General features: G+C 42.4%; 1 long non-coding RNA gene across 3 annotated transcripts in view; it reads right to left on the reverse strand.

The window, feature by feature from the left end:
- The window catches only part of LOC123331987, a 108703-nt gene that overhangs the window by 4604 nt on the left and 77833 nt on the right, over positions 1 to 26266 (reverse strand). The window contains exon 4 of one of the 3 annotated variants that reach the window (XR_006548789.2): positions 8315 to 8550. The exons of 1 other annotated variant lie outside the window; for it this stretch is intronic. This is a non-coding gene — a long non-coding RNA (uncharacterized LOC123331987). Of the gene's footprint in view, positions 1 to 8314; positions 8551 to 24994; positions 25127 to 26266 lie in introns of those variants that run through there. One more of the 3 variants, XR_006548787.1, reaches the window with a different exon arrangement.

Consider the following 26266-nt stretch of genomic DNA (forward strand, 5'->3'; position numbering starts at 1 on the left):
ATCATCTTCTGAAGATATTTTATCTCTGGAAAGGAACTAACTTTGGCTTTGAGGCCACTGTTTTTAAGCTTTTACAAAATAGATTTATGATGATTTTCTAAAAGAAATTTTTGTGAGCGTGAAATTCCTAATTCAGACTCCACCAAATGATATTCAGCTCACTCGACTTTTCCCCAATCCCCTTGGCTTCCCTTCTGCTATATTTACTTGGTATTTCTCTTTGTGGCAATTCATTTATTTTTGCACTGACCTTTTTTTAAGAAAACAAAGAAAACGTGCCCTTCAAACTTTGGAGAGACAAGCCATTTAAAACACAAAGGTCTCTAGTGGTTTTTGGTCCTGTGCTGATATCTATCTTATGGACTATAAAGAAGAATAATTTTTCAGCCTTTCGCAGTTTAAAAATAGGCAATGATGATCAGAGGTCTCGGAATTAAAATGTCTAAAGCTCAGAGAATAATGGGAGTTGGGCAGCAAATGAATATGTGTTGTCCTTGCTGATCTATCTCTAAATGAAAATAGAGAGGTGACCACATTAGCTGTCGAATTCTCTGGGTCTTCAGTGTCAAGTAAAAGAATTTATTTGATTGAGAGATTTCTTTAACAGGAGACCCCATCTGTGACAGAAAGAACAACATTAACTGTTGCACTTCATTTGTTTTCATTCTCCACAAAACAGCATGTTACTGAGATCAAACAGATTTCATTCTTTTCTTCTTAACGGAGCTATGCCAAGTGTCACTAAGGAGAGAAAATCTACTTTTTCTTGCAAGCCAGGGAGCCTACAGGAAATAAGGCAAAGAGTGCAACAGATTTGGGAGCTTAACACAAAATTAGAGAGTAAGACTGTATTTAAAGAAGAAGTCGGGACTTCTCTGGAAGTCCAGTGGTTAAGACTCCACAATTCCATTGCAGGGACCACAGGTTCAAATCCTGGTTAGGGAACTAAGATCCCACTCGACCAAAAAAAAAAAAAAGTGAAATCGTTCCATAGATATCACACAAACTTCCGGAAAGGTGAAATGTAGAAGAGGCAATCCCGGAAATGATCAAAGATTAGGAGGGAGATGAGACAAAAACTCCAGTTACATTCAAACCAGGAGGGCTATATTCTTAAGTATTAATCGTTGTATAAGCAATTGGGATTGATTTCAGATTGCCTTCCTGAAGTAAGTTTTGTTATTTCATATAAGAAGCAGCTCAAAATAATTCAAAAGTGAGTTATAAAATAATTAGCACATAGTAGATTTTTACTAAGAGTAGCTACCTTGAACAATAACCAGCACTACAGGGTCTCATTTGGCGCCATGGCTGAAGAGCCAGGTGTGGAACTGACAGATTCCTCATCTTTACCTCCAGCCCAACTCCACCAGCCACGTGCTCACCTTCTGCTCCCCTGTCCCTCGGCAGGGTTGAACTTTCCTGTGAAATCCTGTCTGCTCACTTCTCTGACGTCTCTTCATCCACCTGGTTGGACTGGAGGGGTTTTCACCTCCACTTTTTCCATCAACCCAACTCTATTTTATACAATTTCAGATATTCCTCAAAATCGATGATCTCAGTGGGAGCACCCAAGTCTCTTTTCAAAGCTGCCCTGAATTTATAATTCTTACCATTCTTCTGACACATCAATGGAATTTTTGAGTGCAGAAAAAGGTGAAGTTTGCCCTTCTGACACAAATAATAAATTAGTATTTTGCTTAGCACTCTCTATCATAGAATACACAAAGTCAGTTGTACTTTCCTAGTCCCCATAAACCTAAAGAGCTATGGTGAGCATGTACCATGTAGATTTAAATATTTAGCATTTCCTCCTTGTGTACTTATTTCTTATCCCTTTTGTCTTCTCCTGTATGAAAATGTCCAAATCCTCTATAGTTCCTTTTGGAAGCAGGAGAAAGTCATCTCTTTAGATTAATAAATAATGTGTACAATTCTAACTATGTTTTTCTATTAATCTTTAGCAAAGCATGAAATTTAATCTCCTCAGTGTGATAAATGTATGAATTGATGAGCTCTGACCGTGGGGCCACCTAACAAGACATATGCCTCTATAAGACATCATTCTGTATGAAGAGTCATATTAATTTCTGAATTACTTGGGTTAATGATATTTCATTAAGAAATCCTTAACAAATGCAAAGTGTTCACTTTCATGGAGGGATTTAATGTGAACTTAATGGATTTATTCTATTACTTTGCTCATTTTAAAAATAGTCTTTAATTAGATATTACTATTAATAGATCTATTACACACGTTTCAAGGAGCCTCTCAAATTTTTCAGAACTTAATCATTAAGATTTATCAAATCAGATGGAGGAAGCAAAGATGAAAACAGTTACATATTTAGATAAGCATCCTTGAACTTAAGACTGATGTTACAAATGAACAGCTAAGACTTTATAACGAGGGGATATTACAAATAATATACTTGTAAATGAAAAACTGATCATCCAAAGTTTTCTTTTTTATATACAAAGGGCTAGGTTTTCATTAATTTATTATACAAACATTTTTTAGTATTAATGATGTGTGAGTTATGGTGATTTTTTTTTAAAAAGGAAGAATTTCAGGGTCAAATGAAAGCCTAAATAGACGATTTAAACTAGTAACTACACTAGAACACGGTTTGTGCTAAAATAAAGGTAAGAACAGTATGCCAAGGAGCAAAGAAGGGAAACTCACTTGACATAGATGAGAAGGGAGTAAAGGGGGTTAGGGAGAAGGTAACATTTGAATTGAGTCCTAAAAGTTGATTTAAACACTAACCAGGCACATCAGATGGGGAAGGATATTGTAGGCAAAGAAGATTCTTATTGCCACTAACCAGGCACATCAGATGGGGAAGGATATTGTAGGCAAAGAAGATATCCTTCTGCATCTTGAAACTTGGAACATTGTGTGTTTCAGGAAGTCATGGAACACAATAAATTGTGATAGCTTCAAGTAATGTTGTGACAATGAGGACAAAGAGAAGATGCATTAGAGAACTATTTCAGAAACCTTGACCTGCCTTGGATACCTTATCACATGCAGAATGGATTGATAGAAAGGGCTGGGGATTTTTAAAGATGCTATAGGAAATCCAGATGTTTCAGACAGCTAGGTATGTTTGACACTCTGGAAAGAAATCTGTACTGAAAATAAAAAGCTGAGATTATTATTATCCGGTCAAATTGTCAGGAGAGGTACAAATTCATTGCTGTTGGAGGAAAAATCAAGATCAGTGTCTGGTATCATCATCTGCCATTAAACGTGCTGACCTAGAGGGTAACTGGAGCTTGATCACCCGCACACATCCCTGAATTGGGAACTCTAATGTTCTGCTGAGGATTAGGCATTCCTGGAACATAGTGCATGGAAGAGGATTTAGTTCAGGTTGATATGATTGGAAAAAAGGTCCAGGAGGAGGGAGGGGGAAGGGCAGAAGGGAGGAAGAAGGGGGGGGGGGGGGAGGAAGAAGGGGGAGGGGAGGAGGAAGACGAGAAAGAAAAAGAAGAAAAATAGCAATAAAGGGATATTTAGAGATATTTTTGTCACACACTTACTCTGTGTCTGGAACTTCATATCAACCTCTAATTTATATCCTCACAACAAACTTAGGAAGTAGGTATTCTTATTGCCACTAAACTTAGCTGCTCAGACTCAGGAAAGTTAAGTAAATCCCCAAGGTCACACTGCTAAGGAATTAGAAGGGTGTGTCCGCTTGGCTCTCTCCAAAATTTCCGAAAGTTTCATCAGCCAAGAAGCTTTGAGTCTATGATGATATTTAGAGGAGAGGGGCAAAACCAAGCCTTGGACAAAGAAACGCAATCTGATATGGGTGCAATAATGTCCATTAACAATAAAGGGGGGTCCTAGCTGGAATCGGGCTTCCCTCCTGTGCCAATGCAGGAGACGCAAGAGATGTGAGTTCCATCCCTGAGTTGGGAAGATCCCCTGGAGGAGGGCCTGGCAACCCATTCCAGGACCCTTGCCTATAGCATCCCATGGACAGAGGAGCCTGGTGGGCTACAGTCCACGGGTCACAGAGTCAGACACGACTGAGCACACACACACTAGCTGGAATCAAGGAGGAAGAGACTTGGAAGAAACTCTGTTCTTTGGGCCAGGACAACATGGAGAAATAGAGGGTGGAAAGATCAAAGACCAAGAGAAATAACTCAAGTCTGAAACAGCTTAGAGTCCATGAGGATCTTGGGAAACATGATGTTAATATTAAAGGCGCTGTAACTTTGGGGAATGTTTGGGTATTTCAGTCTTTTCTCTGATGATATAAAAGTCTAGCCAGTTTGCAGCGAAAGTAATTTCTATGAAAGAAATACACAGGGAGCCTACAGTTGTATGTGGAGCAGCAGTGAAGCCATTTCATCCTGTGCCCCAGCAGACAGAGGTGCATTTCAATGCAGATGCCAGGAGGTTCCACCTAGTCCAGGCTGGGATTCACATCACGCCATGTGTTCTGGCCTGCTGGCCCTCCAGGCAAGACTAGGCCAGAGCCAGCCCACATCAGTTCACAAAGAGCTGAGCTGATGGCACACACCTCTTCCCCACTCCACATTCACTGATGTCACATCGGTGGTTTGTAATCATTCATGGTGGGAGCCTTTATACCATGGAAACTGGCAAATGCTCTAAATCAGGACTTTTTTTTTCTAAAAGGCAAGTCCGCCTCTAGGTATTAACACAGATGGCAAAGGGTGAGGGGACCTGTGGGGAGGTCTTGAGCATCTTGAGCCAAGATGAGAGGGATCAAAAGGCAAAGAGGAGGGTAACGTATGCATTCCCCAACCAGATCTGAGTGAGGTGATGTGAGCCAAAGAGAGGGAGCCCTACACAGCAGGGACGGTGGGCACCAGCCACACCGTGTGAACCTAAGTCGTGACCTAGAGCAGGGAGGGAGGGTCTGTCGAGTGTTTCTGTTTGTTTATTTTGCAGACAATGGGACTCCGTCCCTGGGACTCTTTCTGACAGAGAATGCTGGTAGTGATGTCAGCACCTGGGTGCATCTCCTAAAAGCTGCAGCTGAATACCAAGGAGGGCTTCACTGAGACTATACGAGGTATTCTTGGTGGGCTCTCAGAACTAAACAAAGTTGACTTTGAGGGAGAGCCTGGAGACATGGTGCTCACAGGTGAGGCCTATGATCCAGCTGTGTGTGGGCATGAACAGCAATGTCACCTCATCTGTACCTCTGTTTGTGAGACCTGGGGGATCTGGGTTACAGTTATTTTGTCTGCCCCAACAGATCTGGTCCACATTTGTCTGTGTAACAGGCAGACTTCTAAGATGGTGCCTGATAATTCCCACCACCTGGTATTCATGGCCTTTTATAACCTCTTCCTGTTAAGTATGGGCAGGAACTAGTGACTTGCTCCTAATGAATAGAATATGGTAAAGAAGAATTGATGCTTTTGAACTGTGGTGTTGGAGAAGACTCTTGAGAGTCCCTTGGACTGCAAGGAGATCAAATCAGTCAATCATAAAGGAAATCAACGCTGAATATTCATTAGAAGGACTGATCCTGAGGCTGAAGCTCCACTACTTTGGCCACCTGATGCAAAGAACCAACTCACTGGAAAAGACCCTGATGCTGGGAAAGATTGAGGGCAGGAGAAGAAGGCGGCAACAGAGAATGAGATGGTTGGATGGCATCACTGACTCAATGGACATGAATTTGAGCAAGCTCCGGGAGATGGTAAAAGACAGGGAAGCCTGGCCTGATGCAGTCCATGGGGTTGCAAAGAGTCAGACACAACTTAGCGACTGAACAACAAAAACAAAGTCATGGGATGTCAACTTGATGATTAAGTTAGAAAATACCATGACTCCATCCCGCTAGTAGACCAACTTTATTGCCTTCTGAGCTCACACACTTTGGTAAAATAAGTCATCAGGTTGGAAAGGTCCATACAGCAAGGAACAGCCGCAGAAAACTGAGCCCTCAATCCAACAGCCCTTAAGAAACTGACTCCTGACAACCACCAGATGAGTGAATTTGGAAGTCAATCCTTCCCCAGTTGAACTTGATGGGAGACCATAGCCTTGGTGACACATTGATCACAGTATTATAAGAGTCTCAGAGCCAGAGGACCCACACAACTCAACTATGTCAGAATTCGTAATGCACGGAAACTTTCAGATAATGAACGTGTGCTGTTTTAAACTGCTAGCTTTCCAGGTCCTGTGCTTTGTGATAGTAGATACTAGTACAGGTTGGGAGGCCACAGATGTTTGTACTATCAGCTTCAGCTTGGCATTACCACTCAAACATAAATCCTACAGCAAAAAAAAAAAAATCTAAAATGGTAGTTAAAAGATGGCAGGCTAAGGACATGGAAACAGCCATCATCCATCGACAGAGGAATGGATAAGGAAGTTGTGTACATATACACAATGGAATATTACTAAGCTATAGAAAGGAATACATTTGTATGTTATATATGTTAGTCATTCAGTCGTGTCTGACTCTTTGCGACCCCACGGACTGTAACCCACCAGGCTCCTCTGTCCGTGGGATTCTCCAGGCAAGAATACTGCAGTGGGTTGTCATTCCCTTCTCCAGGGGATCTTCCCAACCCGGGATCGAACCCTGGTCTCCTGCATCACAGGTAGAGTCTTTACCATTTGAGCTACAGGGAGATCTCTTTTATAAGCTATAAAAAGGAATACATTTGAGTCAGTTCTAATGAGGTAGATAACCTAGAGCCTGTTATACAAAGTGAAGTCAGAAAGAGATAAATATCGTATATTAATGCATATATACGGAACCTAGAAAGATGGTACTGATGAACCTATTCATAGGGCAGCAAAGGAGATGCAGACATAAAGGACAGACTTTTGGACTCAGTGAGGGAAGGTGAGGGTGGGATGATTTGTGAAAGTAGCATTGAAACATATACATTACCATATGCAAAACAGACAGCCAGTGGGAGTTTGTTTCATGACGCAGGGCACCCAAAGCCAGTGCTCTGGGACAACCTAGAGGGGTGGGATGGGGAGGGCGGTGGGAGGGAGGTTCATGAGGGAGGGGACGCATGTATACCTATGGCTGATTCATGTTGATGGATGACAGAAACCATCACAATATTGTAAAGCAATTACCCTCCAATTAAAAATAAAATAAAATTTAAAAAAAAGATGGCAGGTTATTAACAAAAATAATATCTAAGGGTATAAAGAGATACAGTAACAAATAGATTGACTTTGGAAAGTCAGGTAAATTCAATTTCAACTTCTGGTTGTCAAGCATAAGGCAAGGCCAAGGCCTGACAGGTTCGGCCAGTAAAGAAACATGAATAGATGTTAGATTCAGACAACGCATTACATAGACACTGAAAGGACGCCTAGCCGAAGATGGCAGCTTCCCATGGCCCTACTCAGGGGAACACTGAAATAAAAATGGCTACATGAGTATGACATCAACGACTGGACATTTTCTTGTCTGTGGACAAGAACTGTTTTGCGTTGCTCTCCATTATCTACAAGTTAGAACTGTAAAATTCTCCCACAGAACCAGGGCAAACAAAGGAGCGGGGTCAGGGTGGGGAAGTATATAGATCTACACTGAAACAGACATTTCTCATCACACCACCGCTCCAAGTTCTGTGAGGGTATGAACTCATTTAAGGTCGACAATGATGATGTACGAAAAGTAATGTGATTATCAGCATTTTGTAAAGAAGAACTCTAAGGCATAGACTTCTCTGGTGGTCCAGTGGTTAAGAATTCACCTGCCAAAGCAGAGGACATGGGTTCAGTCCCTGGTCTGGGAAGACTCCATATTCTGCAGGTCAACTAAGCCCAAGCTCCACAAGAGAAGCCACTGCAATGAGAAGCCTGCTCACCACAACTAGAGAAAGCCCATGGGCAGCAACGAAGACCCAGTGCAGTCAATAAATAATTTTTAAGTTATTAAAAAGAAAAAGAAATCTAAGGCACCTAGAAGTTAAACTGCACCATTCAAAGTCACACAAAGGGAACAGCAAAACCAAACTTTGAAGTGAATCTATGCTCTTGGCCACTGGGCCCTCCCTGACTCTGCAGTGCTTGGTTGACAAAGGTCCGACAAAGGAACTATTGAAAAAAGGAAGCGGCTGACTTTTAGGGTCTGGAGAGCTGAGAAAGGATAAAATTTGGATGATCAGGTTGTTCTTTATCTTCCAGAAGCTGTTATGCTTGCTGTCCTCTAAGAAGGACAAAGGAAACTAAAAGTGAAACAAAAGGAAGCTTCTGTGAGGGGCAGCGTTTCATTCCTTGTAGAGACCAAAGCACAGAGCAGGTGCTGTTCCTGAGATGCTGACAACTTGAGAACTTCTCTCTCTAAAGCACTGTTTCTCAATGGGGCAATTCCACTCCCCACCCCAGGGGACTTTTGACAATGTCTGGGGATTGGGGTTATCACAATTGGGGCGGGCGTGCAGCTGGTATTGAATGAGTAGACACCAAGGATGATGCTTTACAAACTTCCATCACAGAATAGCCTCCACCACGAAGGATGGCTGAGAAATCCTGCCCTAGACGAAGGAGTATGCTAAGCCTCTGAACATCTGCAGGAAAAGAAGGGTGTGGAGAAAAAAGAGAACAGATGGATATAAAATAAAACAAATGAATATAAAAGCAAGCATCAGCTACATTGTCCTTGGTGAAATGGGTTCCTCAAAAAGCCAACAAAATGGATCAACAGACCCCTAAATTGGTTTCTCTCTCAAGTTATTGGTTTTATACATCTGCAAAACACACCAATTATCTGGCTCAGAGCTGGAGCCAATAACTGAGAATCATACCCTGAAATTCAGTCTAAGTAACCTTTCTTCCCATGCCTGCAACACACCCAGTCAACAATTAGGATCATTGGGTACCTTGTAAAATGCCTGGCCATCCATTTTGCTGGCTTCTAAGTAAACACAGAAATACAGAAAGCCTGAAGTGCTTCATTATCCAGCAACAAAATTGATTCACTGAGAGTCCACAAGCAGAGCCACTTTAACTTAACCGGTGCATTAGTATAATTTGAGGTGCATAATCGCGAAGCCAAAAAGCCATTTGGTCATTGACAGATACAAACAAGCCCAAGAAATTTAAAAAGAACAGCCTTCCCAGAATAAAACCCAAACATATGGTGGAGAAATAAAATAATCCAAGCAACAAAACACCTTTCTGTGAATACAGAAAAGAGATGGAACCCAATCTATTAAAGGGCAAGCACTGCCAGACTTATGTGCATGGAAGTGAGCTCAAAGGTATCTGCAAAGCCCAGACAGAATTTTATACAAGTTTCTACAGTGAAGTAGAAGAAAAAATAATTCAATCTTCTCTTATTTCCTTCAGGGATAAGTGAATTCACCTTGCCAAGAGTCTCCTGTACACCTCAGGAGAGAGTTAATTTTGGAGGTGTGTATATATAATACCAAGGATCAGAAGGCTCCTGACATTTCATTATAAAATTAAAATGTCAACATCATATGGTTATCACTTACACGTGCAATCTTAAAAAATTATATAAGAGAACTTATTTACAAAACAGAAATAGACTCACAGACAAAGTAAACAGATTTGTGGCTACCAGAGGGGATGGCAATGGCACCCCACTCCAGCACTCTTGCCTGGAAAATCCCATGGATGGAGGAGCCTGGTGGGCTGCAGTCCATGGGGTCGCTAAGAGTCAGGCACGACTGAGCAACTTCCCTTTCACTTTTCACTTTCATGCATTGGAGAAGGAAATGGCAACCCATTTCAGTGTTCTTGCCTGGAGAATCCCAGGGACGGGGGAGCCTGGTGGGCTGCCGTCTATGGGGTCACACAGAGTCGGACACGACTGAAGTGACTTAGCAGCAGCAGGAGCAGCAAAGGGGATGGAGGTTGGTGATAAATTAGGAGTTTAGTTTGGGAGTAACATATACATACTACTATGTATAAAGTAGATAAACAACTATAGCACGGAGAATGATATTCCATGTCTTGTAATAACCGATAAGGGAAAATAATCAGAAACAGAATGTGTGCATACATACAGATACATGGATAACTGTGTCCATTTGCTGTGCACTCGAAGCAAACAATATTGAAAATTAACCAGACTTCAATTAAAAATAGCTATTAAAAATTAAAATGTCATACCTCTTACTGGCACTCTAATATTTTTCAAGAAATAGTCTAAGGAGAGAAGGACAAAGAAGCAGCCACTCCTTCCTTCCTTCAAGGAAATTCGCCATTTTGCCCTTATCATACAGACAGAAGACAAAGGAATAAGTATTTGTTTAGCTCCAACTAAGTACCTGGCCTTTAAGGTACAGTCAAGGCTTGTTATTTGTAGCAGTTTCAGTCTATACAGTCACCATAAACCGTGGATTTACCATAAACACCAAGCCACTGCTCTTAGGGGAAACAGGGTTAGGTTCCTGCAATCATCTGGCCATATTTTTGTCAACTGAGCAACACATAACCTTGTTTTATTTGTTTCTGTTTAAAAACACGTTATGTAATATATTTATTGCTAGTTCATTAAGACTAAAGTTACGGTCAGCAGCACAATAACCCAGGCCTGAAGGAAGCTTCTCTAACACACGTAATTTCTCCAACAGGCATCTCACAGCCATCTTGCGCTTAGGAGTGCTGGACTGCACTTCAGCATTATATGCTTGGGGGCATTTAAAATGGCAGAAAAGGTCACACAAAAAAAATTTAAACAAACAGCACAGGTGACCTTTGAACAACACAGGTTTGAACTGCAAAGCTCCACTCATTCACAGGTGGTTTTCAGTGGCCAATACTCCAGTACCACACCACCCACAGTGGGTTGAATCTGTGGATGCGAACTGCTGATACAGAAGGCCAATGCTTTTGATATGCAGATTTTCCACTGTGCAGGGGTTGGGAACCCTAACCCCCTTATTGTTCAAGGGTCTAGTGTACAAGCATGCAAAACCTGTGGCACTAAATAGACCCAAAAAAGGACACTTGTTTATAGCATGAGAGATGAAACAAGAAAGTGGAGTATTGTGCTATTTGACTTCAGCTGAGAATGTGTTTTGAGGAACTCAAATTTTTTTGCCACTCTGCCTCTCTCTGTGAATGATTGTGCAAGAGATGTAAGTATTAATTTGGGGCTATAAATAAATTTCAGCAAGAAGGCAATACAGAATACAGAACTATAAAGACTAAGGATCGACTGTGTATAACTCTGTTTAAATCTTACTATGACCTTGCAAAGCAGGCACTATAATCTCTATTTTACATAAAGACAGCAGGTTTCGAAAGGTTAAATAACTTGTCCAAGATTACAAATAGGGCTTCCCCTGGTGGTCCAGCTGGTTAAGAATCCACCCTGCAATGCAGGAGACACCAGTTCGATCCCTGGCCCAGGAAGATCCCACATGCCGCAGGGCAACTAAGCCTGGATGCCACAACTACTGAGCCAGCGCTCTAGAGCCCACAAGTCACAACAAGCCCACAGGCCACGACTACTAAAGTTCACACGCCTAGAGCCTGCGCTCTGCAACGAGAGAAGCCACCGCAACTAGAGAAAAAGCCTGCGTGCAGCAACAAAGACCCAGTGCAGTCCAAATCAATCAATTAATTTAAAAAAAGATTACAAACTAATAAGTGATCAATCCGTTGTTGAACAATCCTAGGTCCTGAAGTCCACTGAAGATCATCCAACATCAGCAGCCAGGCAAAGTATTAATGAAAAACCCAAATGAACCTTTTGGCCAACCCAACAGAAAAGACCAATGGACTTTCCAAGTCAAGACACATTCAGGAGCTGTCCTTCAGCTCCTATTAAGGTTGCTTCTTACACAGTCTAGTCAAACATACTCTCAACTTAGCACCTTTGTGTGTTCTTGCCTACAAAGGGAGTGGCGAAGTGGGCACTACCTTTCTGGAAGAGCAGTGAAACAGCACCTGCATGGAAACGTTGAGGTCCTGCCAGAAAAGAATGACTTTATGAAAACTGCAAATGTGGGGGCAGAAATTGTTCCTCCTTAGCCTAACCTCCAAGTTATCCAACATGGTGACGCTGAAGATTTCACTGTTGTTAGATAAGCTGGCAGAAAGGTGAGCAGTGTTCTCTCTCTTAGCTCAGACAAATGGGTCAACTCTCAGCCTGAAAGTGGCAGATTTACCTAGTCTGACTTTTCTGAGACTTCCACTGGGGGTTTCTGACCTTCCAGGGAGCATTTCTCAAAGACCTCCAGTTTTGCGGCCCGTTGGATCAGTGGTCCGACAACTGCTTTCCCTGGGAGGTGGAGTCACAGTCACTCCTGCTCTGAAGGTCAATCCCTTGGTTCTCTATCTTCTAAAACCTTCCTATCATCTCTCCTCCAACTGTCCTAATTCTTAGGCACATGAAGCCCCCTGAGACTTCCTCTCCAACCCCAAGTGAAAAAACAAGAGTTGTGTCACTGAGGCTCCCAGGGGCCTGTGTGCCAGCCTGGAGGAGAATCTGTGCCTCCTCCCTCCCTTGCTCTCAGGGATGTGACGGCTGGCGCTCCCAGTCCCCCGCCTGAGGAGACTCACAGTTCTCTGAGGCTGGCCCTCCCACATGAAGGGAACAGGAAACTTCAGGACAGCAGCCTAGAGCCCAAGGCATCAGCAGCTGAAATGGCAAGAGAGAAGAATGCTAGCAGGGCTATGATTGCTAGCACACGATGCAAGCTCCAGGAATTCTCTGAGTTTTTCATGGAGCAGCAGCGGCAAATTGAGGGAAGAACAGGTCTTGTCAGTTCTGGGTGTGGGATGAAGAAATGCTGCTTTGTAATTACTGTTGAGACCCTATTTGGGGACCAGATGTGATGAAACATGAAAGATGTGTATTGGGTCAATAATCTACTCCCTAAAATTCATAGAAAGGTGTTTCACAAGTTTAAATGTGGTACCTTGTCTTTTCTCCCCTCTGGACCTCTCCAGAGTTCTACGAGTGATAAATTACCATGGGCATTGAAAGAAAGAAAGTGTAGTAACTCAGTCATGTCCAACTCTTTGTGACTCCATGGACTGTAGCCCACCAGGCTCCTCTGTCCATGGGATTTCCCAGGCAAGAATACTGGAGTGGACAGCCATTCCCTTCTCCAGGGGATCTTTCCGACCCAGGGATCGAACCTGGGTCTCCCACATGGCTGCTGCTGCTGCTGCTAAGTCACTTCAGTCATGTCCGACTCTGTGCAACCCCATAGACAGCAGCCCACCAGGCTCCCCCATCCCTGGGATTCTCCAGGCAAGAACACTGGAGTGGGTTGCCATTGCCTTCTCCAATGCATGAAAGTGAAAAGTGAAAGTGAAGTCGCACAGTCGTGTCCGACTCTTAGCGACCCCATGGACTGTAGCCCACCAGGCTCCTCCATCCATGGGATTTTCCAGGCAAGAGTACTGGAATGGGGTGCCATTGCCTTCTCCCTCCCACATGTCAGGCACAGTTTTTATCATCTCAGCCACTAGGGAAGCCCTCCCATGGGCATCAGTTGGGGCTATCTTGACTATAATACCTAGCTTTAGTTTAGGGACATGGAAAATATTTAATATTGGTATTTGATGCCTACAATCTGAATAAGACTTCTTATAACTTATAAAAGCATAGGTAGTTTAAAGTTAAGTTAACTGGGGCTAATGGAGCTGATGGATGAAAAGAAAGAAATTTAAAGTCTTGTTAATATTCTTCAGATATTCTTGTTCAACACCTGGCTGAGAATAAATTATACTTTTTTTAGTTTAAACTCTATAATTTAGAGAGAAGTTTCCATAAATACCTAATGCAGATCTTTAAGAACATTTAAAGCCACTTCAGTGACAAAGAAAATAAAAACATTCAGGAGGAACTAAATAAACCTTATTTTTTCAAATGCTGATGTTTCCAACTAGATCACTGTCTAGAAATTCCAAGCTTAAAAAGCAAAAGATTTAAGAAATGAGGTCATATTCTTAATTGTTCAAAGAAATCAATCTTTTTCGGGAGTGGGAATAAAATGAGCTATTTTTTTAAGTGGGTAGGGTTAAGTATTACATAATGGTTTTCCCACAGTACACAGTGACTCTCATTAGGCACCATCCTTTGAGGAAGTGCTATAACTGAGATCACAATAAAATAAGGTTTTCATTTTGCTTGGCTTTGTTTTTAGTATATAGAAACTAAGCCAGCTTTAATGGCTCCTAGGAAAATTCCATGCTTCGTTTAAATACCTGCCTGTGAGCTGTTTAGTTCCATTTAGAGAGCTGTAATCAATAGAAAGAGACATGTTCCCTTTTGTCAAAGCCAGGTTGTAAAACTGCAAGTAAGAGAGATTGGTTGGTCAGGAGACAAATTGCATGCAGCTCTAACTCTGGCTTATTAGGGCCACGTCTTATCTGTGAATCAACCACAGTGCCTAGAGCAACACTTCACTCCTAAGTGGTATCTGCTAATTCTTGGCCAGTGAATTAATGAATAGGTAACTGCACTGGTGTTGCATGCTGGGCAGGTGGGGGTAGGGAGTAGAGGGGGCAAAGGAGACAATGAATGACAGTCTCACCAATGACAACCCACAGGAACATGGAGCCCGGTAAAGTTACTACTACCTTCCGTGAATCTAGCCTTTTCAGAAAAGTTCAACAATTTCACCTCTTCACTTTCTTGTATTAAAGATTTACTGTCTCCTTTCTTAAACAGGTGTGCCAATAAGCCAGATTCATTTTAATCTTGGAGAAGAACAAACTCTATGGGAGGTAAGAATGGGGGCTAGAAAATACGTTCAACTCCTTTCTTGCAGTAGTGAAAATCTCAGTGTTGCCAAATTGTGTTAACAAAGCCAGTCATGGCTAAGTAACTACGGTATGTCACTATATGCTCGGATATTCTACTACAGTGCCAAATATTGACTACACCTGAATATTGACACCATTAGCTTATCTCTACAGTCATACAGAAACTCAGAAGAGGAGTTTGAGACAACTCCTTTCATGATGCCCTCAATGTGCCATAAATTTGACCACAAGGCTTAAAGTTCAATGTTTTCCTATTTCTAACAAGCTTTTAGCAATAGTGGATAAAGTACCTTGTGCTTTTTCAATTTGATGGCTAACCCTCGAAGGGAATTCTGAAAGCCAAGAGAGTACCACAGCTGTTACCACCCATTGATTCAGCCAACATCTGCAGGACTCCTGGTATGTGATTGGTTGTGAGCTGGGTGCTAAGGATCCAGATGAATAAGCTATGGGCCCCACTCATAAGCACTTTTAGTCTAGAAATCATAAACAAATAGCTATGCAAACAAATAACTCTATGAAGAGAGACATAACCATGAAAAATGCATGTACAGTGAGACCCAAGAAAGACCACCATTAATTCTTCCTAGAAGATTAAGGAAACCCTTCACAGAAGAGATGAAATTGAACCAAGCCCTGAGTAATGAGTTGGTAGCAAGGTAGCTCGACCTCTTACAGTAAAGTGGTATTTTTCTAACTTGAGTGAAAAAGTGATAGAAAAAAAAATGGTTTGGCCTCTCACAGTTGACTTCCAGCATTTTTAACTCTAATGATATTTTGAAATGTATATACATAAAAGTAGGCATAAAATCCTTATGCTTTTATTCTATTACATTTTAAAATGGAAACAAATTTACAAAATAAATATGATCAAAACTCCAAACGAGCCACATTTCACTTAATGTAAGGGATGAAGTTGTTTTCCTAAAACCAAACTGATGTTGCATCTTCTGCTTCTCTGGCTTATCAACTGTTAATATGTGCAAAGTACTATAGTTAAAAATCCAATAGTGGAACAGAATTTATGATGAAAAACTGCAGTGGCCTACTTTGAAGAAACCACTATTTCTAATTATGTTTCTCTGATAGGTAATGCTTTCTCGGTGATTTGGTTATCCTGATATTTTTAACTTAGGTATCAATCTTAAGCATTGTGCATCAATTTCTTGATTTTTAGGCGCAGACTTAACCCATTTATCTACTCCACATGTCTCCTCTATATTCCAGCCAATCAACTGACAAGAATGATCACCTGCACAACATTAAATAGCATTTTAGGGCCTTCCCTGGTTGTCCACTGGCTAAGACTTCGTGCTCCCAATGCAGGGGGCCTGAGTTTGACCCCTGGTCAGGAAACTAGATCCCACGTGCTGCACCTAAGAGTTTGCGTGCTGCAACTAAAAAAAAAAAAAAAAAGATGCCACAAGACCCAGCACAGCCAAATAAATAAATGAAAATAAAATATTTTAAAATAAATAGCCTTTTAAATCTTCATGTCTACAACTATCAAACACATGCTCTCCTTCTCTCATTGCGTTAGTCAAGCACAGTGCCACACCATCCCCCTTTCTATGTTTCCTCCCTCCCTTTAATGTCCCAGCTATTGTCAATTATCTCTTTCTTTGCATGACATTTATGTCCTGACTTGTAACCCTAGTCAAGTCTCTCGGGATTTGTCTAGAGATTGATCCTAAAGACTAAAAACCTGTAAGCTTAGTTGACACCAGTTTGACCCAACATTGTTCACCCTGTAACCAAATGATGTTCTCTGCGGGCAGACTGCCAGAAGCAGATGGGTGAAATCTTAGTCTGCTTGTCCTGTCTGTATAACTGCAGGTAAGCAATTTCGCTGTGCTTTCATTACCTCATCTGAAAAATACGGAATATGATCTACCTCATAGGTTTGGCATGAATATTTAAGTGAATTAGTATATGTAAGATATATCGTGCCTACAGATACAGAGAACATAGTTGCGGTTGCCATGGACGAAGGGGAGCGGGAGAGGAATGGACTGGGAGTTTGGGATTAGTGGATGCAAACTATTACATATAGAATGGATAAACAACAAAAATCGACTGTATAGCACAGGGAACTATATTCCATATCCTGTGATAAACCACAATGGAAAAGAATATCAAAAAGTATCTGTGTGTGTGAGACTGAATCACTTTGCTATATAGCAGAAAAGTGAAAGTGAAGTCATGTCAGACTCTTTGCGACCCCATGGACTGTAGCTCACCAGGCTCCTCCACCCATGGGATTCTCCAGGCAAGAGTATTGGAGTGGGTTGCCATTTCCTTCTCCAGGGGATCTTCCCGACCCAGGGATCGAACCCGGGTCTCCCGGGAATGCCATCACCTCCACTAGCTTTGTTTGTAGTGATGCTTTCTAAGGCCCACTTGACTTCACATTCCAGGATGTCTGGCTCTAGGTGAGTGATCATACCATCGTGATTATCTGGGTCGTGAAGATCTTTTTTGTACAGTTCTTCTGTGTATTCTTGCCATCTCTTCTTAATATCTTCTGCTTCTGTTAGGTCCATACCATTTCTGTCCTTTATCGAGCCCATCTTTGCATGAAATGTCCCCTTGGTATCTCTAATTTTCTTGAAGAGATCTCTAGCCTTTCCCATTCTGTTGTTTTCCTCTATTTCTTTGCATTGATCGCTGAGGGAGGCTTTCTTATCCCTTCTTGCTATTCTTTGGAACTCTGCATTCAGATGCTTATATCTTTCCTTTTCTCCTTTGCTTTTTGCTTCTCTTCTTTTCACAGCTATTTGTAAGGCCTCCTCAGACAGCCATTTTGCTTTTTTGCATTTCTTATTACAAAGTGTTTTTTTTTGGGGGGGGGGTGGAATACTCACTTGAGCAATTATCTGGGAAAAGGGTATTTACCCAAAATCTCATGAGTCAAAAATATGGTTTCTCAGTTATGCCAAAGGTCTCAGTACAGGTTAACATTTTCCACTGCCTGGAATAACTAAACAATAACATTTGTGATACAGAAAAGTTCATGCTGATTCCAAAGGGACAAAGCTAGCAGCTGGAAAGTAGAACTGAATAAGATGTTTAAAAAGCACATCTCTTCCATCCTTTTCCTTTGCTTCTCTAGTTTCTTCCTTCTTAATCACACATTACCAAACCATTTTGGCTCTCACATTCCAGAGTAGCTTGTAAGGCTTGGAATATGATATAAAAACACTCCAAAGTCATAAGACATTTCCAGTTGATTGTGCCACTTGAAGGACAGAAGAGGCTTGAGAAAATGAAATATTAAACTGCCTCTCCTGACACTCTCCTGGAATTCTGTGGCTGCCACTAAACAAAATGTTCCCTTTTAGTACAGGAAATTGGAGCCTTGGGGACCCCAGCAGGTGTTCAGTTCATTTAAGCATTTAGCCCACAGGCCTTTTAAGATGGTTCCTAAGGGATTCACCTTCCCACTGTCATTTCCTTGACACAGTCGGGGCAGACATATATGCTAGAGAGTTAAAGCAGGTTCCAATCTGGCCAAGGAATCTATGAGTATGAGGAGGACCTAACAAATGGGTTTGATTCAAGAGACTGTTGAGAGTCAGAAGTAGGAGACAGAGCAGAACACCATTTATCTTGCAAGAGATGGAACTGCTGACACAGGAAAGATTTAGAAGTCAAAAAGGAAGATAGGATTTCCTTCGTGTGATAGAAAACCTTCCTATTGTAGATCCACAAAGGTCAGGAGTGTTGGTGAACACTATTCTGGACTGCGCAGAGATACCTTCAGGAATACCTCCAGCTGCTGGCAGTGTTTACCAGGCCCTGCCGCAGTTCAGTCCCGCACACTGGATCAAGCTATGTTCTCTTTCCAGGTCAGCCTCAACCAATGAGGAGCAATGCCAAGTGCCAGAAAGGCCTAGACCCTGGGACATCTCAGGATAAGTCTGAAGGGCCATCCTAACTTCAAAGTCCCCATGGGATCTGCTGAGGCCTTTTCTTAGCATGCATCCCAGCTCAACTTCTCCCTAGCCCAATCCTGCTTCTTTTCCCTCCCTTCCATAGGTGCTAATCCCAGACGCTTCCTAATAAATGCCTCATATCTTAACTCCAACTACTCTCCTCTACCATCTCTAAGTCTGCTTCCTAGGCAACCCAACTTGTCATAAATGGAAAGTGCTTAAGGGCAAGAACTTTGTCAAAAAGCATCCTATTATCTCCAAATCTATGGAAACAACCTCTAGATGTTTGTGTGGTATTTGAAAGATCCAACAGTCCTTTCATCTCATTAGAGTCTCAAATCTACTTTGTGAGTTAGAGATAATTTTATCTCTATTTTACAGATCAGGAATATAAGTCTCGGGAAAGTTAACTAGTACATGGTTCGATTCACTGAACCATTGCTGGGAATCCTAATGGTTGTAAAATGATGGTGTAAAGAGTGGCCTTAAAGTTGAGCACTGCTATGTTTGACTATTACCTCCTGTATCCATTTTCCATGCTGCCATAACAAACTACCACAAACCTGGCGGCTCAAGACAGCACAAACTTATTATCTCAGGATGCTGTAGGTCAGAAGTCCTGGTGGGCTTAGCTGGTTTTCTAGCTTCATATCTCACAAGACCAAAATCAATATGTCAGCTTAATGGATGCTTTCTGGGAGACTCTAGGAAATGTCAGTTTCCAAGTTTATTCAAGTTGTTGGCTGAATTCAGATCCTTGGGGTTATAGGACTGTGGTTCTCATTTCCTTACTGGCTGTCTTTGCTCTCAGAGGCTTCCCACACCCTTTCTTACACTTTCTGTTGCCCCTCAACCCCCATCAGCAGGTCAAGCCCTTCTCATGCCTCACATATCTACAACTTTGCTCCTGCAGCATCTCTCTGACTGCGTCTTCTGCTTTCCTCTACTGTCACATCACTTCTGATTCTGCTCAGAGAAATTTCTTTGCTTGTAAGGCTTCATGTGATGTGATTGGACCCATCAGAGTGATCCAGGTTAACATCCCTATTTTAAGGTTCAGTAAGAACAGTTAGATTGGCAAAATCCCTTCACTGTGATATCTAGATTAGTGTTTGATGGAATAACCAGGGGATTGGAAATTTGGGGGGCACATCTTTGGAATTCTGCCTACCAAATTTCATGACTTATAAACATAAAGCAGATGGCAGCCTCAGGGCCCAGGGAGTAGGCTATGTCCAATACATTTGAGCTTGCTAACTTTGATCATGGCTTATGAGAGGCTCACACTACTGAAATGAGGAATAGTGGGAAAACCAACAAAATTACACAGCGTTATGGACAAGATTTCCCTAATGTTTCTAATGACAGCATTTACCTATTGCCCAGGACTCTCCTCTCTAGATACTGCCCCAGAAATTCATACCTTTTGAAGCAGCCTCAGGTCATCTTACCCTAAAGGAAGAGGGAAACAAACTGTCATAAGGCTCAGTCCCTTTTCTGCCACTAGGCCTTTGTACTCACTCTGTCTGTATTCACCCCTTGCTCTTTGCAGATTCAGCTCCTCCCCATCACTCAGGTCTTAGTTTTCATGTTCTCTTCTCAAAAGATTCTTCCTTGACCACCCTATCTGTTTGAGATTGTTTATCTGTAGTTATATTTCAGCTCCTCACTGTTTTCATTTCCTGTATGGTGTTGATCATAATCTGCACATATTTTATTAAAGAATTTACTCATTTCTTATCTACCTCCTAAACGAGCATGTAATATTGAATAAGGCAAGGACCGTTTTGAAATCTATCTCATGCTGAGTACACTGCTAGATGCCCAACAAGTGTCCGCTGATGAATGAATGAACAAACTTCAGCAAACTCATGAGCATGGGGTCACACTCCAATACAAGCTGAAGTCCAGTAGGGCAAAAACATCTCCTGGGGGCTGATCTTGTGATCTGTTTATTTCCCCAAAAAGAATATGTGAAAAAAATAAAGTATTTTTGTCCAATCTGAATAAACTTTGGAGATGTTGATACAATAGTTGGTCAACTGAGAAAGACTTATGTGATCCAGAGTTTCTAATATTAAGCAAGACAGAAATCATTTTGCTTCATGAGCACTTATTACTATCTATCCATGTGACAGTTGATTATCACAGTTCTCTGCTTAAATATGCACCCAATGCGTACAGACATTCTTATAAATACCAGTTAGGCTAAAAACTACTTTAGGTATTCCTCAACTGGTTACTATAAGTGCTAGGTTAAAGTCCTATCTTTTGGAGAGCTAAAGCTCCTTTTAAGCTGATTTTGTTAGTGGATATTTAATAATTGATTCATGAGTGTGTAAGCAAAGTGAGCACCTCCTTCTTCCTTTACCAGCCCTTAGACCTCTTCTCCATGTTTCTCTGTCCCTCTATGTGCCCCAGGAGGCTGAACTCTATGGACTGCACTCCTCAGACCTCTGAACCTCTGGCTTCTGGTTGGGTTCAGTGAACAAGGGTCAGCTGGAGAGTGATCAGACACAGGAGATTTGAAAAAAGGTTAAAGTAATTATTTCCCCAGCTTTCTCTTGGCTCCATACAATTCTCTTTTGATGACATTTCCTGTGAGAGATGGAAGCGGGGTGGCTCTTCCACAGTTCCAGCTCTCACTGTGCCTGGTAGCTGTTTCTTCTTTGGCCTCAGCAGGCTGAAGGGTGCTGACAGTTTCCTGGTGCTCCAGTGTTCCTTAATAGTTCCCTTAACCCTACCTGTGCTTCTAAATAGTTTCTTCGCTAAAAAGTTCCCTTCAAAACTCCCAACTGAGTATCCTGTTTTCTTCTGGGACTCTGACCTATGTACTCATTTTCCTTGGCCAATTTTCCCATTTCACATGTGTGATTACAGAGCTATAGAAGCTGAGAGAGCACTCCTAAGACATCTTTTACTCCTGCCCGTTCTTTATAACTATTTGGGATTCTAGGGAAACAGTCGGAGAAGGCAATGGCAACCCACTCCAGTACTCTTGCCTGGAGAATCCCAGGGATAGTGGAGCCTGGAGGGCTGCCATCTATGGGGTCGCACAGAGTCGGACACGACTGAAGCGACTTACAAGCAGCAGCAAAAGGGAAACAGTGGAAACCATGACAGACTTTATTTTTGGGGGGCTCCAAAACCACTGCAGATGGTGACTACCAATATGAAATTAAAAGACACTTGCTCCTTGGAAGAAAAGTTATGATCAATCTAGACAGCATGTTAAAAAGCAGAGGCATTACTTTGCCAACAAAGGTCTGTCTAGTCAAAGCTATGGTTTTTCCAGTAGTCATGTATGGATGTAAGACTTGGACTATAAAGAAAGCTGAGCACTGAAGAATTGATGCTTCTGAATTGTGGTATTGGAGAAGACTCTTGAGAGTGCCTTGAACTGCAAGATCAAACCAGTCCATCCTAAAGGAAATCAGTCCTGAATATTCATTGGAAGGACTGATGCTGAAGCTCCAATATTTTGGCCACCTGATGTGAAGAACTGACTCATTGGAAAAGACACTGATGCTGGGAAAGATTGAAGACAGGAGAAGGGGATGACAGAGGATGAGATGGTTGGATGGCATCACCCACTCGACATGAGTTTGAGCAAGCTCCAGGAGTTGGTGATGGACAGGGGAGCCTGGCAGAGAAGGTGATGGCACCCCACTCCAGTACTCTTGCCTGGAAAATCCCATGGATGGAGGAGCCTGGAAGGCTGCAGTCCATGGGGTTGCGAAGAGTCAGACATGACTGAGCGACTTCAGTTTCCCTTTTCACTTTCATGCATTGGAGAAGGAAATGGCAACCCATTCCAGTATTCTTGCCTGGAGAATCCCAGGGACAGGGAGCCTGATGGGCTGCTGTCTATGGGGTCGCACAGAGTCGGACACGACTGAAGTGACGCAGCAGCAGCAGCAGGGAAGCCTGGCATGCTGCAGTCCATGGAGTTGCAAAGAGTTGGACACTACTGAGCGACTGAACTGAATGAGGCAAAATTCTTCCACAAGTCTATTTTTTCTGCCGTCATACTTCTGATGACTTAAAAAACTGCTGCTGTTAAGTTGCTTCAATCGTGTCCAACTCAGTGCTACCCCAGAGACGGCAGCCCACCAGGCTCCCCCGTCCCTGGGATTCTCCAGGCGAGAACACTGGAGTGGGTTGCCATTTCCTTAAAAAACTGAGAAAGGCCAAATAAAAATAGCTCACAATTGGACAGGGATTTTCTTTTCTGCTTGGTAGAAATGAGATCTCAGCCTTTAAAGCTAATTTGAATTTTTTTTAAATGAGAACTCTGACCTTGAGTACTTATATTTGAAAGCTTAATTGTTCAGCTTTGGAGCATTTCCATTAATTTGTGAATGATAATAAATCATTTGAGGGGCCTATTTTGTTTATAAAGTGCTTCATTTGGCTGTATTTCAAGAAATGCAACATGGCAAACAATACTTGTCATATGAATGGTTCAGGAAACAAACAAAGAGCTAATAAAGTCACCATTCTTTGAATCACTGTAAATGGTCCTCGCACTTGAACAAAGCTCATCTAAAGAATGTTTGCCATTTTGACTGATTGCAAAGGGGCCACTTGCCACAAATGGGTTGTAAAATGCCCTATGCCTATCTATGCCACTGAACTGTTACACAAATAATTAAGGTATTACATGGAAAACGCTTTGGATCTTAGGTGGAAAGGTGACAATGTTGTTGTGGAAACAGTGGACTGGGATCTATTCCTAGCTAGGACACATCCTAGAAATAAAACTTTCAACGTGATACTTCACCCATCCATGCTTCAGCTTTCTCATCTTTATAGCAATAGTAATAAAACCTGCCAATTTCATCAACAATGAGTAAATACTTTAGCTTGTGTTTCTTCCAAAGCAGAGCCCAAGGCAGGACTAGAGAGCAGGTGATTTCCTTGGAAAATTGTCCCAGAAAGCAGGAGTGACAGAGGAGGAAAATTATAATAAAAAACTTCAGGAACGAGCTTCTTCACACAATATGTAACCTGAAGCCAAGTCCACAGAATGATCCTGAATTGTGTCTCTGGATGAGGAGGAGGAGAAGTGAAGTGAAGTGAAAGTCGCTCAGCCATGTCCGACTCTGTGCAACCCCATGGACTACACAGTCCATGGGATTCTCCAGGCCACAATACTGGAGTGGGTAGCTGTTCCCTCCTCCAGGGGGTCTTCCCAACCAGGGATCAAACCCAGGTCTCCCGCATTGCAGACAGATTCTTTACCAACCGAGCCGCAAGGGAAGCCCAAGAATACTGGAGTGGGTAGCTGTTCCCTCCTCCAGGGGGTCTTCCCAACCAGGGATCAAACCCAGGTCTCCCGCATTGCAGACAGATTCTTTACCAACCGAGCCACAAGGGAAGCCCAAGAATACTGGAGTGGGTAGCCTATCCCTTCTCTAGAGGATCTTCCTGACCCAGGAATCCAACCGAAGTCTCCTGCATTGCAGGCAGATTCTTTACCAACTGAGCTATCAGGGACCCCCAGCCAGGAATTCTAAAGCACTGACCCAGAGATTGTCTCCACTTGGTGGTGGTAGCCACCAGATGTTAACCCCCTGGCACCTCCAGTGTGCATGTCCAGAGGTTAAGAAGGCCTCTGGGGTTCTAGGGCAGAAAAGAAAAGCAATTCTGGATCTCTCTGAGGTTGGATGTCTTTAGGGTATATGAAACAGTCTACCTCAGAGAAGCTGAAATCAGAGATGTGATGGGACAAAACAGTGTCTGTTTTGGAAATATACTTCAAATACTTTTTGTTCATAGCACAAATTAAGGCAGTTGTGGCGGGAGAGGGAGGAAGGTTTCAAGAGACATCTGAGGTAGAAATGACCAGGCTCATGACTAGCCAAAGAGAAAAATCCCCAATGAACTTGCTACTTTTGCCCACAAATTACAGCTCATTCCAGAAAGGTCTTTGTGGTAAACGGGGAGACTTAACAATTACTTAGGAATAGACTAGGTTTGGGAAATGAAATAAGACAGTACACATTTCCAGGAATTCAACAAAGGCATAAGCCTGAAATCTGGACAGAGTTTTGACTTTGATCTCAATTGGCCAAACATGCAATTATGTGTGTAAGAGAGTGCATAGGTGCAATACCATGGAATATTAGAACTATAACCGATGAAAAAATTGAAATATTTCCTTTTGGAACAGAATGTCTTCACAGGACATACTGATCTAATTTACCAGAAGGGGCAGTGCTCTCTGGCTATTTCTCTTTCAGGGTCAGACAGCCAATTTTCCCTGTTACCAAGCATTTTGGCAGAGTTATTTCTTTGTGCTTGAAAGAGCCTTAGCAAATGAATCCAGCTCTCTTTATTTTCTGTCCCCGCTAAACCAGGATGGACAAATTTTTTCATAAAGGGCCGGATAGTACATGCTTTAGATGCCTCGGGGTCTCTGTCGTAACCACTGACCTCTGCCATGGTGGCCCTGAAAGCAGACACAGACAATACATAAGCAAATGGCACAGAGCCACACAGGCTCTAAACCAGCGCTGCTTTAAATACGCTCTGATACCCAGCAGCACCCAAAGTGCAGGTTTGCCATGAGTCCACAATGAGATCGGCAGATAAACTGACAGTGAGCGCTGAGAAACCTGTAGTGCCATTAGACACTGTCAATACCCAAATACCTGATTATTTCAGCAATTCATTCTTACTGTATTTAACCAAACCATCAATTGATGATGAAACGGTACTAAAACACCTGATCCTTCACCCATACAGTTTGAGAAGCAACACTCTATCTTATTTTTTTTAATTTTATTTTTAAACTTTACATAATTGTATTAGTTTTGCCAAATATCAAAATGAATCCGCCACAGGTATACATGTGTTCCCCATCCTGAACCCTCCTCCCTCCTCCCTCCCCATTCCATCCCTCTGGGTCGTCCCAGTGCACCAGCCCCAAGCATCCAGTATCGTGCATCAAACCTGGACTGGCAACTCGTTTCATACATGATATTTTACATGTTTCAATGCCATTCTCCCAAGGGTGTGGAGAAAAGGGAACCCTCTTACACTGTTGGTGGGAATGCAAACTAGTACAGCCACTATGGAGAACAGTGTGGAGATTCCTTAAAAAACTGGAAATAGAACTGCCTTATGATCCAGCAATCCCACTGCTAGGCATACACACTGAGGAAACCAGAAGGGAAAGAGACACGTGTACCCCAATGTTCATCGCAGCACTGTTTATAATAGCCAGGAGAAGCAAGACTCTAAATGCTAAGCTCATCTTCATTTTCCAGGTAAGTAAAGAGGCTCAGAGAATGGAGCTCTTCAGTGTCAGCTAGTCAGCTATGGGAACAGCCAGGATACAAACCCTGATCCTTAGTCCAGTGCTATTTCCAGACACAGTACAAGTTTCACAGTCTGTGTTAATGACCGCGTCTTCAAAGTTTCCCAAAGGGACTTCCCTGGCTGTCCAGTGGTTAAGACTCTGTGCTTCCACTGCAGGGGGCACAGGTTCAATCCCTGGTCAGGGAACTAAGATCCTGCATCCTGCAAAGCTACAGTTATATCGTTGAACCCTTTTGTCTGCTCAGCAGGTTAGATCACATGGCAAGTG

This window comes from Bubalus bubalis, chromosome X, assembly GCF_019923935.1.
Source record: "Bubalus bubalis isolate 160015118507 breed Murrah chromosome X, NDDB_SH_1, whole genome shotgun sequence".
In the NCBI taxonomy this organism is placed as follows: domain Eukaryota; kingdom Metazoa; phylum Chordata; class Mammalia; order Artiodactyla; family Bovidae; genus Bubalus; species Bubalus bubalis.